The sequence below is a fragment of the Canis aureus genome, chromosome 12, assembly GCF_053574225.1.
Source record: "Canis aureus isolate CA01 chromosome 12, VMU_Caureus_v.1.0, whole genome shotgun sequence".
NCBI lineage: Eukaryota > Metazoa > Chordata > Mammalia > Carnivora > Canidae > Canis > Canis aureus.
Window position 1 is genome coordinate 53,531,473 of NC_135622.1, and position 18,149 is coordinate 53,549,621.

At 50.8% G+C, this 18,149-nt stretch overlaps 1 long non-coding RNA gene and 1 pseudogene across 1 annotated transcript; one reads left to right on the forward strand and one right to left on the reverse strand.

Annotated features, from left to right (window-relative positions):
- The first annotated feature begins 11,544 nt into the window (after window positions 1-11,544).
- Window positions 11,545-11,865, forward strand: LOC144324561 (large ribosomal subunit protein eL32 pseudogene; annotated as a pseudogene).
- A 721-nt stretch (window positions 11,866-12,586) lies between these two features.
- Window positions 12,587-15,721, reverse strand: LOC144324713 (uncharacterized). Its single transcript, XR_013390146.1, has 3 exons — window positions 15,479-15,721; window positions 14,917-15,046; window positions 12,587-14,352 (listed from the first exon to the last, which is right to left on the reverse strand). It is a non-coding gene; the product is annotated as an uncharacterized LOC144324713 (long non-coding RNA).
- Between the last annotated feature and the right edge of the window lie 2,428 nt (window positions 15,722-18,149).

Sequence of the window (18,149 nt, forward strand, 5' to 3'; positions counted from 1 at the left end):
GTGGCAGATGGTGTTTTCTGAAGGTGATCACAACGGCACATCCCATGCCTCATGTTCTTCTTACAAAGTGACTTTGGGACTTAGTTCTTGCTCTTGAGTTTCTGATTGACTGACAGAAATTGGTGGCCTCTGATTATAGTTCCTTGGGATGTTTGTTCTTGAAACCCAGCCACCTGCTCCTGCTGCGAGGAAGCCCACTGGCCCCATAGAGAGGCCCAGATAGAAAGTGAGCCACCATCAGCACCAACTTGTAATGTATGACCACGCCCTCCTGAGGTGGATTCTCCGGACCCAGGCGAATCACCCCTTGATGCCACATGGCACAGAGATTACCTGTCTCTGCTAAGAACTGTCCAGAATACAGACATGTGAGTAAAATTAGTGATTAGTAATCACTGGTTGGTGATTACTGACTGGTTGGTTGGTTGGGGCGATTATGTTGCAATAGATAATGAAAAACAGATACTTGTACCTGGAAGCAGGATGTTATGATAAAATCCCAAAATGTATGACACCTGCTTTCAGACCAAGCAGCAAATACAAAGCCTCAAGATGAACATCAGTGAAAGACTTAAAGGGCCTTAAGGAGCCTGTCAATGAGGGCTTTGGGAAAGTCTCAAAATGTTACAGGAGGGGCACCCGGGTGGCTCAGTCGGTTAGGCATCTGCCTTCAGCTGCGGTCATGATTTCGGGGTTCTAGGTTCGAGCCCTGTGTTGGGCTCCTGCTCAGCAAGAAGTCTGCTTCTCTCTCTCCCTCTGCCCCTCCCCCTGCTTGTGTTCTCTCTCTCGTTCACTCCGATAATAAATAACTAAAGTCTTTCAAAAAAATTACAATAATTTTGAAATAATGCAGATCATTGTTATAGAATGTTATAGAAAGTTTGGCAACGGTGCAGCCTGCAGCAAAATGGACAACAGGAAGGCGCCTAATGATCTCGATGGGCTAGCTAAGATTTCTAGGCAGAATATTGAGAGCACCGCTTGGCTTCTTCCCCCTAGTTCTGATGCAATGGCCAAGAGAGGCACGAGCTGAAGGAGCCAGGGCTTGCTCGCTCCAAAAATCAAACTGTTTTTCATTCTCAAGGCTTTCCAGATGGGAAACCATTCTCCCTTAAGAAAGGGGCTCAGGCCACACATAAATCCAGGGTGGGACTATAAGATTCTTGGCTAAGACCTCAGGAATATGTAAAGTAGTGGCTTGTATAAACTCTCAGACACAACAAAGGTCCTCTCAAGCTCTCAAGGGTTTGCCCAAGTCAAGCTGTTCTTGTTGATGGCACATGGCACAGAGATGACACATCCCCACTGAGCAGTGCCCAAATGATCAATTCGTGAGCACAGCTAATGACTGTGTTGTTTTAAGCCACTGGGTCTTGAAATGGGTGATCATGCAGCAAGATAAGCAGGACAGATATGAACCACTGCCGCCCCCCCCCCACCCTGTCTCTGCCCAGTTCCATCAACACAATGACCTCTGTGCCCAGAGCAAGAGCTCAGAGTCCTGTCTCAGGCTCCGCAGAATCTGCAATGGACAAGCATCTGCTTGGATCTGGAAAACAGCAAAATCTCCTCTTATTTTGTGGCCTTTCTGAATCCAAGAGCCCGAACTTTTGCTAGAGAGATACAGTGTATTGATTAGGATCAGGATAGGCCTCTGGGGCTCCAGCCTAAGGAAAGATGCACGACGACAGCAGGAGGGGCAGAGAATGAGCTGGGATCAGATTGGGGCAGGAAATGCCTTGACCTGAGGAGGCAGTTGGGTGTTCCCTCCTGGGATCTTCTTTCTCCTTTCCTCTGTCTTCCTTTGAGCAGAAATTCCAATGGGGCATCTGTGAATTATCTTTGGCGAAAACTCTTAGAATCCCCCTCCTTCCTGCTAGACCAGGGAACAGGACTATTCCAGGGAGAGGTCAGAGGAGTGGTACCTATGGTAGCTTTTAGCCTCTCCCACTGCACCCCCCTCCCCAATTTATGATTGAACAGCTACTGACGGGGGCCTCCCCCATGCTAGGTGCAGGGATGCATATAAATCAGATGCGTTTCCCACCCTTGGGAAGCCATCTGTCCAGTGGAGGAAGCAGGCAGAGACACAGACAAACACAGGAGGATCTCTGGGGTCTCCATGAGGCACATACAGGGGCCGAAAGAGGCCCGAGAAGGGGGTGATGAGCACCTGGGGACTTGGAGGTAACTGTGTGGTTAGGGCTTTGAGAAGCCATCGCAGATGAACAGGTCAGCATCTCAGTGACAACCTCTTCCCTCCCCTATACTCAGAGCTGGAACCTCAGCCCATCAAGAACTGGAACTATTGCCAGCACCATCCAGGCTGTGCTCCTGGGCTTTCGTTAAAGCTGTCCCTTACACCTGGAGAGCTTTTCCCCACCTTCCCTGATCCATATGGTTCTTATCCTCTGAGGTACACACAGGTAAGGATACCAAGGCCCAGACCGTCTAAGGGATTTACCTCATATCCACATTGAGGGATGCAATGTATCAATAAAAGGCCATAATATAAGTGGAGAAAACAGAACCTTTTTAAAGCTTACATCCTCCATCCTTCGGAGAATTATTAATACAAAAAGATAATGTAGCAGGAAATAGTAAAAATACGAAACCAGCAAAGAGCTCATCTCGCAGGTGCTCAGAGGACTTCAGTTGTGTCTAAAATGTTCTACTTCTTTTTAAAACATGAAGCGAATATGCCACAGTGTTTGGATTTGAGAGTCACTTACTGAATAAATATTTGTTATTCTCTGTGCTCTTCATAATGTATAAATGCTTTCATCATATTTTTTGATAAGACAATTTTATAAACCCTAAGGAGGCAGATCTAATATATTTCATGTTCAAATGATTTAATTCCGACATCACAGCGCAGATAATAAAGGTGGTTTCTTAGTGTCTGGTTCACTGACAAGTAATCTCAGGAAATCAGAGTATAAACAATCATATATACATAATATATAGATACCATAAATATACAGTCTCTCTCTGCCCCATCCTACATGCTATGTTATTTTTCACATTTTTGCTTCTGGTCCTGGTTCACATGGAAGCAACATTTTTCATGAATTCCATCACAGCACATATTTCAGTTTGAATTCTATTTGCATGCACCTCTGTCATTAACACTTTTGGTCTGAAGACTATGATCTGAATAATCCTCACAATTATTCTTCTCAATAGCTACGGTATACCGTCATGTATTAAGCACTTCTTCTCTTACCGTCCTCCTCAATCATTTCCAGCTTTTGGCTCTTTTGGGCCCACTTTCATAAATGTCTTTAGGAATACAATTTTTTATTTGCTTTGAAACCTGTATTTTTATATACTGTACGAAGTATATGCAATCATACTATTCCCCTGTTGATATTATAATAATTGTAGTGCACAAGTGTGTGTTTTACCTCATTCTACCCATATTGGACACTTTCATATATTTATTGTTGACCTACGGATTTCTTCCACCTTTAGTAGATCTGTTTGGACCACCTTCCACATCTAGAAGACTTAGGGTTCCAACAGACATTTCAGGAGCTCAGGTACCCAGACATGAACAAAGGGATTTCATAATGTGTGCACTAACACTGAAAAAAAGAGTCAGTACTTTGCTGTTTCTACCACCTTGGGTTCGTTAGTCCCCAGAGTGAAATGTTATGACAGCCCATCCTGGTAGGCGGTGCAGTGTTCTTGCTCTGGGAGGGGTGGATAAGGGCAGGGCGAGCTAAGAGTAGGGAACAGGTGAAGGTGAAGAGTGATGGAAAGGCTGTCAGGTTGGGAGGGAAAAGCCACTGAGACCTTCCCCATTACCACCAGGTGAGCCCCCCTGGAAGGAGCATAATTTTACTCAGAGGGAAGCTGCAGCATCCTTCTTTTGTCCCTTGAGGGAGACTGAAACCCACGGAGGGAGTAAAAATAAACCCTTTCATAGGCAGAAACATGTCTCCCTGGTCCTGGAAGGAGTTTAGGCCCATCACTCTCCTTGCAATACCTATCCCCAGATCCTCAAACTCATTTTAAATAATTCGAACACTTCAAGCTATCAGACTGCTAATGAACTGAGCCTTGGTTTTCAGAGAGTAATGAGGAAAATTCTCACCTGCTCTAAATTTCTCTGACTAAAAGTCTTCTGCAGGGATGGGCTCTGGAATTTCTGTGACTTCAGAGTTAGGCAGGGATCTTATAATTCTGCCCCAACTTTCCAGCTCAGGGATAATGGCAGTGCTGATGGGTGGGACATGGTCACAGTGGCCCTCAGACTAGAATATGTCTGAGGCCTGGGGGCACTGATCTAAGAGCTTCAGGTCCAAGTTCAAGTTCACACTCAAGTCTCAGCTCGTTGAAGATAGGGGTAAATGACCTCCCTACGTTGGGCTATATCTTCTCCATGAGAAAAATGTGGCTGGTAAGCACTACCCTGACTTCTTCCCCATGCTACTGGGAGGCTCAAGAAGTCATGGGTAGGACGTACTTTAGCTACAAAGGGATGCATATATGTAAGGGATGGTGATGGTGAAGTCTCTGTATTCGTGCAGAAAACCAAAACACTAATGCCTTTTATTAGATAGAATGAAAATAATTAAAGGAATAAACTAGGATTTTTGACAAGCCTTACCTCTGAAAAGAAATTTTAAGACAATGGTCCTAAATGACATACCTTCCCAACCCCCTCCAGCTTGGCATGCAGTAGCTCTTAGGTCCAACAGCCACTAGCAGCCCCAGGAGCCACTAGTAGGGCTACAGGTGGGTTTGCAGTCACGACTATTCTTTACTGTAGAGTCCATTTTTAGGAACCAAGCAAGTGGATATGTTTATTTTTTATTATTTTTTAAAGAATTTATTTATTTATTTATTTATTTATTAGAGACATACAGAGAGAGGCAGAGACATAGGCAGAGGGAGGAGCAGGCTCTTTGCAAGGAGCCCTTTGTGGGACTTGATCCCTGGACCAGGATCACGGCCTGAGCCTAAGGCAGATGCTCAACCACTGAGCCACCCAGGCATCCCTCAAATGGATATTTTTATACTACTACCTCATAAGACTAATAGATAGATGTCTCTTTCTTCCTTTCTCCTCATCCTCCACCACCACTCCTGCTGAATCGTGGAGAAGGAGAGGTACACTGTGGCCAGGAAAGTGGGAAGAAGATAGAGAGAAACAGTCCAAAGTTGAGCCCAGGGCCAGAGGAAGCCACAAAGGACCCCAAGAGGTCAACACAGCTTGGGTTTGAAGTATATGAACTTCAATTCAACAAACGTGTATTGAGGTCCCACAGAAGACATGAAGCGTGATCTGATGGGAGCTCCTCCAAGAGCTCCCTCTCTGGTGGAAAACACAAGAAAATGAATTACTGCATTACTATGTTATACTTGCTTTAGACCAGCAAGGAGTTCTAGGGAAGCTGCAGGTGATTCTTGATTGTTTGGAGCTGGTATAGAGCATTATCGGAAAACCACTGAGACGAGGTAATATTTGTGCCCAGTTTTGAACAATGAAGCAGCATAGGCCAGTGACATAAGTGACAATAGAAGTATTCCAGACAAAGTAAGCAATAAGAGCGAAGGTCGGGAAGCCTAGACTGGTGTGGAATGCTTAGGTGAGAACCCATGAAATATGTGTGGTGTGCGTGGGGCTAAAGGTGAAGGGTATGTAAGTTAGGAAGGGTTACATTTTGCTGCAGAGACAAACATCCCCAAATCTCAGTTGTTGATAACATCAAGGATTGGACAGGCTACACGTCCATCATGGTCGCGATGGTCCTCCATGTCACCTTCACTCCAGGACCCTGGCTGATAAAACAGCCACTGTCTAGAACAGCTTGTCCCATATAGTGGGCATTGTCCCCAGGAGGCTGTATAAGCTTTTAATAGATGCACGTGCCTAGTGGCTACCCTAAAGGACAGCACAGATATTACAGAATATTTCCATCATTCCAGAAAGTTCTACTGCAAGGCTTGGTCTAAGAACAGGGGTCCGCAAACTATGGCCCACAGGCCAAATCAAATCTGCACTTGTTTCTGTAAATAAAGTTTTATTAGAGTTCAGCTACACTCATCCATTTCTGTGTTATCTAGGGAATCTGTGTTATTCTGCTCTCACATGACAGCGGTAGAGCTGAGAAGCTGCAACAGAGAGCGCGCAAGGTTGAGCATGTTATGGAAAACGTGTTGCCGCCTGCTTTGGGCCATTGCCTCAGCTGTCATGGGAGAAGGGAAAACAGGGACCAGCTGCTTACCCCTGCTCGGAATGTGTAGCCAAAACTAGTTGTTTGCCCCCAGCCAACCCCACGGGCGTCAGGAAGTGTAATATTTGCCATTTGCCCAGAAGGAGAAGAGACTGGAAGCACTTGGCACGCTGTGACAACCACAGGGGACGTGGCCGGACACAGCACCATGGTGAACCGAGTCTAGAGGACCCAGAGGTTTGAATGTCACACCGAGAGGGTGAGACATTATCAGAGCTTCTTGTTGAGGAAAGGGATGTGTCTGTGACGTCTATTGGCACCAGAGGCTGCTGCGACATTGATGACAGTGACCGATGCTGGTAGAAAGGAAACCAGGGGAGAAATGGGGAGACGCACTCAAGAGAAGCATGATACGGCTCCAGCTCCAGAAGCTCTCCCAGGCCTGGACTCTTCCCCAGGATCAACAGTCCTGCCCTCACCAGGGAGCAGCCCACCTCCAAGGCAGAGACTAAGGACAGCCAATCGATTCAGGCACTTATTCTCGAAGGCCCTCGAACATAGTCACACGCCGAACCCTCCCAACAAACCTATGAGGTGGGTACTGTTGTATCTCCATTTTCCAAAAGAGGAAACTGAGGCCGGGTGGGATAAATCACCTGCCCAAGGTCACACAGCAAGTGAGCGGTGGAGCAAGGATTCAAGCCCACGCATCCGGCCACACTGGGCTCCTGCGCTCAGAGCCGAGTCCACCTGCAGCCAGCGCGACCCATGGATCACCGGACTGGCGGTCCTTCATGTCCCCTGCTCCGGCTCCACGGACGCTGTAGAAAAATACCCAAATTTATGGATTATGTGCACTGTTGCCTTTTACTCTCCAAAACACATTAAGTGATTTTGTCTGGAAATGTTTTACAAGCCCCAATTATGCCTCCTACATTCCCTCCCCGGTCCAGCCCAGGTCCCCAGCCAGGACTGTAAAAGAGCCTTTTCTTCTTTCTAAAGCCTCTTAACTCTCTGCCCCCAGAGAGGGCTGGTTCTCCCCGAGTCTGGGAAAAGCAAAGCTCCCGTTCTGGCCCACGGGGAGATTTTAGACGGACCGTCATGTCTCAGCTCTGCTCTCCCTCTTTTCACGAGACTCTTTAATTAGGTTCAGAAACATGTTTATGATCCTGAGAACCAGCCCGTGTTATATTAGGCAAGTTCAAAGCCCCATTTCCCTCAGCAACTCTCAGAACATTTCAGTCAACTCAGAGGCCTGGCTCCGAGCCAGCTCTGAACAAAATCAGACTGTGGCCAAACTGCGCCTCCGGCACCCCTGCTCTGGGCAGCTTTGGGGAGACTGGTGGGCTTCTGGCTTGGACAGAGCTGGGTTTTCACACCCACCCCTCTCCACCAGCTGAATGACCTCGAGCACATGGACCGTGGCATTCTAATTTGGGGAATACGTGCATTTGGAATTTAGAATGGGAGTTACGGTGGCTGTGAAGATCATGAACCCGGAACGACATTTAAGGTTGGTGATCCTCCCTCTTCCTCGCTGGGCCTGTTCCTGACCCCCCTGGGGGCCCGAAGGGGCCATGCTCTCAGGGCAGGCAGGCCACCATCGTGCATGGGAGCCCGGATCTTTGTCCCTCCCAGAAGATGCTCCCCACTCCCTATGAGCACTTCAGCTTCTAACAGAGGCCTGGGCTCCAGGTGGCATGAAAACTTTCACAGAACCAGAAAAAAAATGTGTTTCTGTAGCTGGGGAGCAAGCCACGGAAGCAAAATGACAAAGCCACCGTAGAACACTGCATAGACTTCCCAGACACAGGCCCATCTCATCCTCACTGCTCAAAAAACGGGTGTGGTTCTTATTCCCATTTCACACATGACGTCCGCTTTCCAAGAACGGCCTTATTGAGATAGGATCCACGTCCCATACAAGTCACCCACTTACAGCGTACGATTCAGTGGCTTTTACTGAAGTCCCAGAGTTGTGCGACCATCACCGCAGTCTGTTGTTGATTGTTTTCCTCACCCCGAAAAGAAGCCATACCCACTGACACTCACTGCCCCAGCTCCCCCCAACCACCCCCAGCGCCCAGCCTAGACAGCCACTCATCTACTTTCTGCCTCCGTGGATTTACCTATTCTGGACATTTCCTATCAATGGCAACACGCAATACGTGGTCTTTCGTGTCTGGCTTCCTTCACTTCACATAGTGGGTTCCAAGTCCACCCACACAGCAACACGTCCAGCTCCCTCACCCCTTCTGCCCCCTGCTTCCCCGGCCCCCCTGCCTTGCCCCGGTGGGGCTGCAGTCTGTGGCCACTGGCCCACCTCTTTGTGAAGGCTTCCCAAACACCAGGCGCCCCTCCCTCTGGAATGCTGAGCAGGCCACCTGGGGGAGGGGGTGCACAGCCCCCCAGCCCACTGCCTCCTGCCCCAGGAAATACATTGCTCAGTTCTTTCCACAATTTGAAAGGTTTTAAGACAAACTGGCCTGCTGTTGACAGCACTAATTCCTTTCTTCCTCTCCATTGCTCCTGTCTCTTCTCTCTCTCTCTCTCTCTCTTTTTTTTTTTTCCAAAAGGAATTTTTTTTTTTTTTTGATGTTGTGTGTATGGGTTTTTTCTCTGCCTCCAGCTGTCACTTTGGTATGGGGATTGATGTTAAGTAGCACTTACTGGCTCTCGCTCTATTCCAATTGCTTTATATACAGTACGTCATGCACCCTCCATGGGGCAGGCCTCATCATCCCCATTTTATAACTGGAAGCACTGAGGCTCTGAGACACACTGGGACTTCTCAAGACCTCCCCAGGGCTGGATTCTTATCTGTCTTGCTCATCCTGCCTCCCCAGGGACCAAAGTCTGTGGCTGGCTGGTGGAAGTTCCAACAATTTCTCCCAATGCTTTCAACGTGATCAGATTCACTGCAGACCTGCTGGAACAGTCTTCACTGTGCATGTCCATGGTTGCTCAGAGAAGGTCAACACAAAGGTCTTCCTGACCTCTGTAAGGAAGAGGCCACCGAAGTGGCTTTACTAGTTAGTGCAAGTGCAGAGGGAAGTGTTTAAAGATCTGTTTGCCAGCACTTTGTTATAATCATCAGTGAAATAAGCCATGATATTCTCATTATTCACCTCTCTGTGCTCTTCCTCTGGTTCCAAAACCCTTGTTGGAGGCTACTACCTAGAGGATCATTTCCAAGCTTCCTCCCTGTAGCACAAAAGGCATTTCTTGATTAGTGAGGGGATGACCTTCTCTGACACAGGGCCCCTGGGATGCCCGGCTCAACCCTTTAGTTTCCATCTCTCGAAATCTTTCAAAACAATGATGTCAAGTGAAACTATTTCTCAAGCAAGCTGAAGCACAGTGGAAGAACTGGACGATAAGATGCAGGGAAGGAGGCATGGGAGACATGGCTCCTTACCACCAGACAGACACTGAGGTTGTATCCTGGTGCCCTGGGGGGCTGTGGAGAGATTGCAAGTTGGCCAATGCATGATCAGATCTGTGTGCTAGGTCAGAAAGAATGGACTTGGAGGGAAATACACTTGTAGGGGAGTACAGAGGAGATGACTAAGCCAGGCCCCACTGGCAGCCTCCCCTCTACCAATGAAGTAGCTGATAAGAGGCTGCTAGAGAGGCTGAAGGACACGAAGCAGGTAGAGAACGTGGGTGTGGGTCAACAAGATGGCAGCATAGTGAATACAATCAAGTTCCGGGGAGCCTAGGTAGTGGGAGCCACGAGAGGCTGTCTACTGGGCTGTGGGCTTGCCCTGAGGGTAGTTCCCAGCAACCCAGGAAGCCAACAGAGACAAAGAATGTGGGGTGAGGGCAGAGGGATGGCCCCTTGCACGAGTGGCTATTGCTGTGTAATAAGTCACATCAAAGTTTTGTGGCCACAGTCCTTTCATGTCTCTCATGGTTTCCAGGAGTTTGAGTTCTAGAGTGTTTGGACTGGGGAACCCTCTCATGAGGTTATGGTCAGATGCCAGCTGGAGCTGCTGTCATAAGGGACTGGGAGACCCTGCGAGGGCTGCTCCCCCACATGCCTGGTGAGTCGGTCACAGGCCTCAGCCAGCCTGCATGCAGGCCCTCCACCAGGCCCCCTTCACCAGGCCTCTTGAGTGTCCTCATGGCCTGGCACCGGCCTTCCTCAAGTAAATGATTCCAGAGACCGCAGCAGAGCCTGCGATTCTTGCATGACCTCAGCTCAGAGGTCACACACCATCACTTCCGCCATATTCTATTGCTCAGAGGGGGCCAGTGAATAGTGAGAAGCAAAGATCTTTGGGGCCACCTTGGAAGCTAGCTTCTACCAAGTGCACTTATTAAGCCTCTACTGTGTGCTGTGAAAGGTAACCACTATGGCTTAAGCATCTATATTATTGTTACCTTGTTACTCCTCCCAGGAGTATTGTTATCTCGTTACTCTGTAAGCAATGAGACAACTGAGGCCCAGAGCTGTTAGGCAACTTGCGCAAGGTCACACAGCCAGTAAAGGAATGAGCTGTGATTCAAGCCCGGAGATCCTTGACTTCAAAGCCAGCATGCTTGCCGCTCCACTGGGGCCCCTTAACAGATTCTCTCCATCCGTAAAGACGATGCTCCAGCCTCCCAGGCTGGATGGGCCTCAGAACTAGATCTCCGGTGGGAGAGAGCGTCTCAGGGATTCTTCTCGGAAGCTGAGACCCCAGAAGGCTGAGGCCTCCCCAGCCGACAGGCCAAGCCAGCCGCGAGACCAGGGAAAGCATTGAGTCATGTGTTTATACCATTTCCAGTTCTACCTGTGTTTTCCTCTTCCTGTATACAACTCCCAGCACACTATTCCGGACTCTCATCCCTCAGGAACTTCCGGTTTCAGAGCCAGAGTCTCCAGCCAGGCCAAGGAGGAAGGATGGGGGCCTCAGGGGCCTCGGGGAGCCGGAGCCCACACTTTGGTGAAACCTTCCTTTCCAGAGGGGCCTGGAAATCCCCATTTCCTACTGCATCCCCGGCAAGCTCCTCTGCAGGCCTTCCGCTGCGCCTGGACGTGCTCCCGGCTGCCGCTCCTCTGTTCCCCAGAGCTGCCCCCAGCTCAGTCCCGGGGGGAGCAGCGGAGAGACCCATGGGCCACAGTCAGACCCATGGGGTCAAGTCGCAACTCTGCCACTTACCAGCTTCAAGTTAGTCAAATTAACCTCTCCAAGCCTCTGCTGAGTTCTGTTTAGAAAGAGTGGGCTTCCCCTCTCACCCCCCGCACTGCCTGCAGAGGTAGCAGCCGTCTCTCATTCGGCATCGTGACCGCCCTCAGACCTCTGGGGAAGCCCAAGATCTTTAAAATGGGACCAAGAAGTTCATCCGGCACCATCAGATCCGATGTGTCAAAATGAAGCACAACTGGCGGGAACCCAGAGGCATTGATGATAGGGTGTGCGGAAGTTTCAAGGGCCCGATCTTGATGCCCAACATTGGTTACATGAGCCATGAGAAGACAAAGGCCATGCTGCCCAGTGGCTTCCAGAAGCTCCTCACCCACAATGGCAAGGAGCTAAAAGTACTGCTGATGTGCAACAACAAGTCTCACTGTGCGGAGATCGCTCACAATGTCTTCTCCAAGAACTGCAGGACCTCTGCGGGAAGAGCAGCCCAGCTGGCCATCGAGGTCACCAATCCCAATGCCTCGCTGCGCAGCGAAGAAAATGAATAGACACACAGCTGATGTGCATATGGTGTTTGTGCTAATAAAATCATAGAGCTACAAAACAAAATACTAGTGAGCCATTTCGGGGTAAAAATACTCTATTTGCAATGCACGGAAAGGGGTCTGATATCTCGGCCCACCTCCTCCCCCAAGCAAGAACTACCTGGATTGGTTTAAAGATCAGAAGCGGTGCGTGGTGTGTATTAAGGCCCTGCTCGTGGTAAGCATACGTTGCTTTTCTGTGCTGTCCTCCTTCCACCTTGCACATATGTCTATCCTTCAGGGCTTCGGGCATCGCTTCCAGCTTCTAGAACACCAGCCTCAGTGCCCTGGAGCTCTTCTAAGACGGGGACACGCTGTAATTCCCGCCACACGCACATTCGTTGTGTCTCTTCCCAGAGATTTGTTCACAGCCACTGGCGCCTTAACAGACTTCACAGGTTACAGAGTTAGCATTTGGCAAAGAGGTTGTGTGTCATCGGGTGTTCTCATAGGCTCAGGACATCAGATGTTTATTGAGTGAGCGAACAAGTGAGCATAGACACCTTCAACGCTTCTAGAAGAGCATCGAATGGGCTGGCCTGCCGCTAGCAGTGGGGAGCAGAGCAGAAGCTCGGGCCTGTTGGTGGTCTCCGGTGTTGATGGAGGAGAGCCAGCAGAGCCTCACCTCTGCCCTCCCCCTGCCCCCTCCCCTCCCCCTTGCCTATCCCTGTCTCCCCATGCCACATCACACGCGAGCCCCCAGCTGTTTCCTGCGGGAGGTGGGGGCCGCATCAGTTGACCCCAAGAACAGCACGGCCGAGAGCCCACTCCCCATCTCCCCAGGTAGGTCTGCCTCCCTTGCCCTGCCACACTCAGAAGAGGGTTACAGTTGCTTTTATATTTTTAAATGACGCCCCGTTCCCGCACGCTCCTTCTAAATTGCTGCTTTGACTGGGTGAAGAATTCTTTTCTTTTTTTTTTTTTCCTAGAATGGAATTTGCAACGTGTTTTCTCAGCCCACCCCCACCAGACTGGAGTGAAATGAACTCTGGGCATGCCTGCTTCTTCCAGCAAGCCTCGCCTGATCTAAGGACAGTCATTAACTTGTTATTCTAAGTAATCCTCTGCTGAAAGCTATGAGCCGCCTGTGGTGGACGAGAGCAGGGTTTTTCAGGCACAAAAACATGGGACTTGCCAGCTCACAGGACAGACAGCTTCCCGGGAGGAGGGAAGTGGCACAGAGATTCAGGCTCGCTCCCAGACAGGACAGAAATAGCCCTTGCAAATCCAGACCATTTGGGGTTGGCCATATTACACACCTCGGTCATTGCCTGGCGGGTATTTCACCAGCCCCCCGATTCACTGACATTTAGGTCACTGTCACCCACAGAGGCTTCCCTGTCTATCATCTCAGATCGACAGATTACACACCCTGCCAAAAATCCTGAAAACTGGCCCAACACCGAGTTAGGGGAGCTTCCTCAAGGCCTTCCTCTCCTGGCTCTCTCCAGCCAGTTCTTTCTCTGGCCACATCCTCCGGCTAATCATCCCCCAATCCTATTAAGCTCCTCGAAGCCTGCTGTTTGTCCCCTGTACCCAAGCAAGCATCCTTCTCCACTTTTCTGATAACGCATTCACACTGACTCTAGAGGCAGGTCACATCCCTCAGGCAGCTTGTGCTATTCCCGAACACCTACCTCCATCCCACCACCTAGCAGGCTGGAGTTACTTGTGTTCATATCTGGTTTTCCCTGCTACACACCCCGTTCCCCCCATGAACCTGGTTACTTCATCTCTAGTCACCTAGAGTCTGCACCTGGTGGGTCTTGAGCACATGTCTGTTTAATGGAAGAAAAACTGACTGAATACATGTCTACTAGAGCCGGGCAGTGGGATAAGATGCTGTAACCAAAACAGCAAAAACAGAATGTCATTCCAGGGCTCCAGACCTCAGTGAGCATGAGTGTGTAAGCTTGTAAAAATTCAATAATCCAGGACACCTGGGTGGCTCAGTGGTTGAGCATCTGCCTTCAGCTCAGGCTGTGATCCCGGGGTCCTGGGATCAAGTCCTGCATCAGGCTCCCCTTACAGAGCTTGCTTCTCCCTCAGCCTATATCTCTGCCTCTCTCTCTGTTTCTCATGGATAAATAAAATCTTAAAAAAAAAAATCAGTAATCCATAGTCAAAAGTGAGAAGAAAAAATACAAAGAGACTCAGGGCAGGACACCAGTCCCGAGGAGCTTACAGTCTAGTTTCCAGAAAAGGACTTCTATGTCGGTGTAAAAGATTCACATTTCACAGGTCTGCGTGCTCCTGGCCCAGTGAGCACCCAGATGCAGGGGGGGAGACCAACCCTGTGGGCCAGGTGGTCAGGGAAGTCTTCCTGGAGAAGGTGGGGCTTGAGCTGAATCTTGAAGGGTAGGCAGGACTCGGAGATAAAGAGGCATTCCAGGCACAGGGAACAGAATGAGCACCGCAGAGGCACGGGAAAGTGAGCTCAGGAAACCACCCCTAAAAAACATAATAATAATCTTAGTAAAGGGTACTATGAGCTGAGAAGCTATCGTGGGGTTTTTCAGATAATGTTAAGGCTTTTGTCACAGTAGCGGTTTTAATTTCAAATGAGCTTAAGGCCTTGATCAAGGGTCACTACCCCAGATTTTCTCCCGACTGGCCACTGGTGCATCCCCTCAGCCACTAGTGGTAAAGCAAATTGTCTCTTAATACTCTGGCTTCGTGTTAGTATGACATATTTCTGCTTAATATTCTTCAGTGCCTTTCCCTAAGTATAAGGCAGCGTAGGGTTCGTGGAAAGAGCACAGGCCTGGGCCACTCGGGTTCAGAGCCTGAGTCTGCTTTTCTCCAGTGATGAGACCGTAAGCTCGTCACCATCATCGCCAACGTTCACCTCGCGCTGGTTTGGGTGCCAGGCACTCTTCTAAGCATTTTCCAGCCACCTGGTAGTATTTTATCAGCCCCATATTCCAGATGGGGGAAACTGATGTACAGAGAATGAGTAACTTCCCCCAGAGTGATCTGTAGCTAGTACGAGGCGGAGCTGGGATTTGAACTCACGTCATTTAACTCCATGGTCCTCACTTCCAACAGGTCTGAGCCTCAGCTCCTCGACTATAATAGGACGACAATCCCTAAAAGCTCACTGTCGCTTTGCCGTGGCGTGAAGCTCCATCACTCCCTGAGTGCCCTGGAGAGTGAAAACAAAAGCCCCTTTAATGTTTCCAGAAGCATCACCATCACGTCTGCAGTGACTCAGATCCCCTCTAAGCACGAGCAGACTTTGCTCCTGTCTTTTCTCTTCCCGAGCACGTCTGAGGACCATTCTGCGCACTTACCTGTTCCCTGATACCCGCAAATTCCTCTCCCCTCCCGCCCTCCACTGTCCCAACACGCAGCCTTTGATGGGCAAGCACGCCAACAGCTGCGGCCTCGCAGAATCCCAGCCCAGAAGCCCGGCGTGCCTGTTCCGATTTCCTCCTTTCAAGTGTCAGGGAAGTTTCTGGAGGAGACAGAGGCTGATGCCGACCCGTGAGGGGCTGCAAAGTGCTGTGACTGTGCCACGCAGAGGCAGCGGGAGGTTCAGGCCGAGCCGGCCAAACCTTTCCCTTGTGGCACTTACCTGGTAGGGACCCCCCTGAAATAATGACGGAGCAGAGGCTGCAGGCATCTTGATCTTTGGCAAGCAAAGACATGTTCCCTCCTTGTGTGGAATTTGATGTCTCCAATAATACTAAACATAAAAATAGGTGGCTTTTTTTTTTTTTTTTCCTGATTGCCTGCTAGGCCCCGAGCACTAGGTGAGGTCATTCACATAGACAGTTTAATCGAACGATTGCAGTCCCTCCTGTGGACACAGGACTGTTCCAAGCAGCTCCACCCTCCACCCCCACTTCACATACGAGGAAACTGGCATCTCCCTTCCTTTAGGGACCCTATAAATAAACAGCGCACGGTGCCTGGTACAGGAAATGCTCTGTGTATCAGGGAAAATCATTCACCAAGACAAGCACGGATGTTAATGTTACGAGCACTGTGTGATGGAATATATTATCACCAGCTCAAGCATGACAATGCTCAGCCACCCCAGGCCAGGAAATGGGAGCACAGGGATGAATGGGTAATTTTCCCATGCCTCCCTCACTGGCTCCCAAGGGCTGAGGCTGCCCAGAGAGGGAGCTTGACCTCCTCCTCTGATCCCTGGGGAGAGGTCACTGCGCCTACAAAGCACCAGGAGAACGGGCAGGGGGAGGTCAAGCCCAGAGGGTGTAGCTGATGGTGATGGAGCACTTAGTGCAGGGATGTGTGTGTGCGTGTGTGCGTGCTGTTTACTTGGGCATCCCCAGGGCTTGACGCATGCCTGGTACACAGTAGGCACCCAATAAATAGTTACTGAATGAGCGAATGAAGGAAGGACGGACGGAGGGAAGTAGCTTGCTCACGGGCAATGAGCCAGCAGAGTTGGAAACCGAACCCAGAGTCGAGGCTGATGCAAGCGGCTCCCTCCCAGGGACACGCAGGTGCTGAAGAGGCGGAGATGCCTGAGGATCCTTCCCCTGCAAAGGACAGAGGATGAGTGGGCAGCGTCACGGGCAGCCCACAGTCCTGTGGCCAGGGCCCTGGACAAGCCATTGGCCGCCCCACGTCCTGGCCCTGCGATGGCCGTGCTCGGATCCGAACAGCGGGGCCGGTCCCTTCCCCTGTATGGTCCTCCTTCACCCACATGTAAGATAGAGTTGTTAACGCCCACCTGCTCCCACAAAGACAATCAAGCGAGATAAAATGTGCAAAAATTGCTGTATTAATCACAAAGGCAAATTAAATACCAGTTGAACCAGACTTCCCTGGGCCTCCACCTCCCTGTCTACACGGAGTATACAGTAGGCTGTGCCAGCTGTCACGTCAGGAGTCCAGGGGATGGGCGGGCTTTCACACGGCACAAGCCCACGGGGCTCCATCACACGGATATCAGGGTCTCCTGAAGCCCCTGCGTGCCCCCAGGGACACTCAGTGCACAACCTGCACAGCTGGACCAAGTAGTTCCACGCCGGGGCCTGTTTTTTGGCGGGACCATGAAGTCAATACTGTGATCGGGAAGAAGACAGGACAGTTGTCCCCTACGCCTAGGAGCTCAGAGTGGAGGCAATCACTTCCAGAGGGCCGGGCTGCTGACATCTCCCTGGACCCGGCAGGCTGTCCACCCCTGGATTCTAGGACCCGGGCGGGGGGCTCTTCTTTCTCCAGACCCAAGGCTTTGCCTGCTTTTCTCCTCACCCCATGATAGGTGAGTCCTTAGGCCAGTGGGGATAGGGGGGAAGGGGCAGGTGCTCTCCACCTGCCCTGGCTGCAGACCCCTGCTGGCCCCCACGCCCTCCTCAGCACATGGCCTCGCAAGCGTGGACGAGGGAGCTCAGAGTCAACCCATCAGGCCCTAAGAGCCTGAGAGCAGAGACCCACTCAAGGTCATGAGACGTGCAGGATGAGCTCTGAGGCCAAAGCTGGTTGTCACTGCTCCAGCCCCCTTCTCTCCGCTGCCCTACACGTACCTGCACCCACACAGACCTCGGCTGCAATGCCCAGGGAGACGATTTCACCCATTGTCAACACATCCAAGCACATTAAAAGTCACAAACCCTTCTGTTGGCTGGGAATCTACGGGTGGGACTGGGGAGAGGACTGTGGGGGGCATCCCTAGCCATGGTGCGGTTGAGTCCTGGGCCCCGGGCCCTACGCCCTGCTATCTGGGGGGGGGTTCTGGGGGGGCTTGGCCCAGAGAGGGCTCTATCACACCTTTAGCCTCCCTGCTCAGCATTTCCCACACCTGTTCTGACCCTAGCCATTCCGATGGCAGCAGCCTGCCTCCCTGTCACCTCCTGCAGGACGTCCTAAGGCCCCCCGGGGGGGGAAGGAGCCCTCCCAGGGCGGTGAGGGCGCAGCCCCTGGTGGCACCCCACCGCTCCAGGTCCCCGGGGTCAGGTGCAAACCTCCGCCCGAACCCTGCGCCCCCCCCACGCCCCTGCCCTCAGGGCTGGCACCGCGTCAAGTTTCCGCTGACAGGGGCCCTCGAAGGCTCGCATGTGGCCCGGGGTCCGAGGCTCTCATTAGGCAGAGGCCGCGCTCACGTAACGCCTTTAATGTGGTGCGATGGTATTTTTCAGGCTTCTTTTCAGAAAGAAAAAGTTAATAACGTGAAAGCTTTATGACCCCTCTCTTCCCCCCTCCGAGACACGGCCTTTGGGGGTGGAAGGCCCGGGCTAGTTAGGGCCGCAGCCCGGGGATTTCCTCCTCTCTGG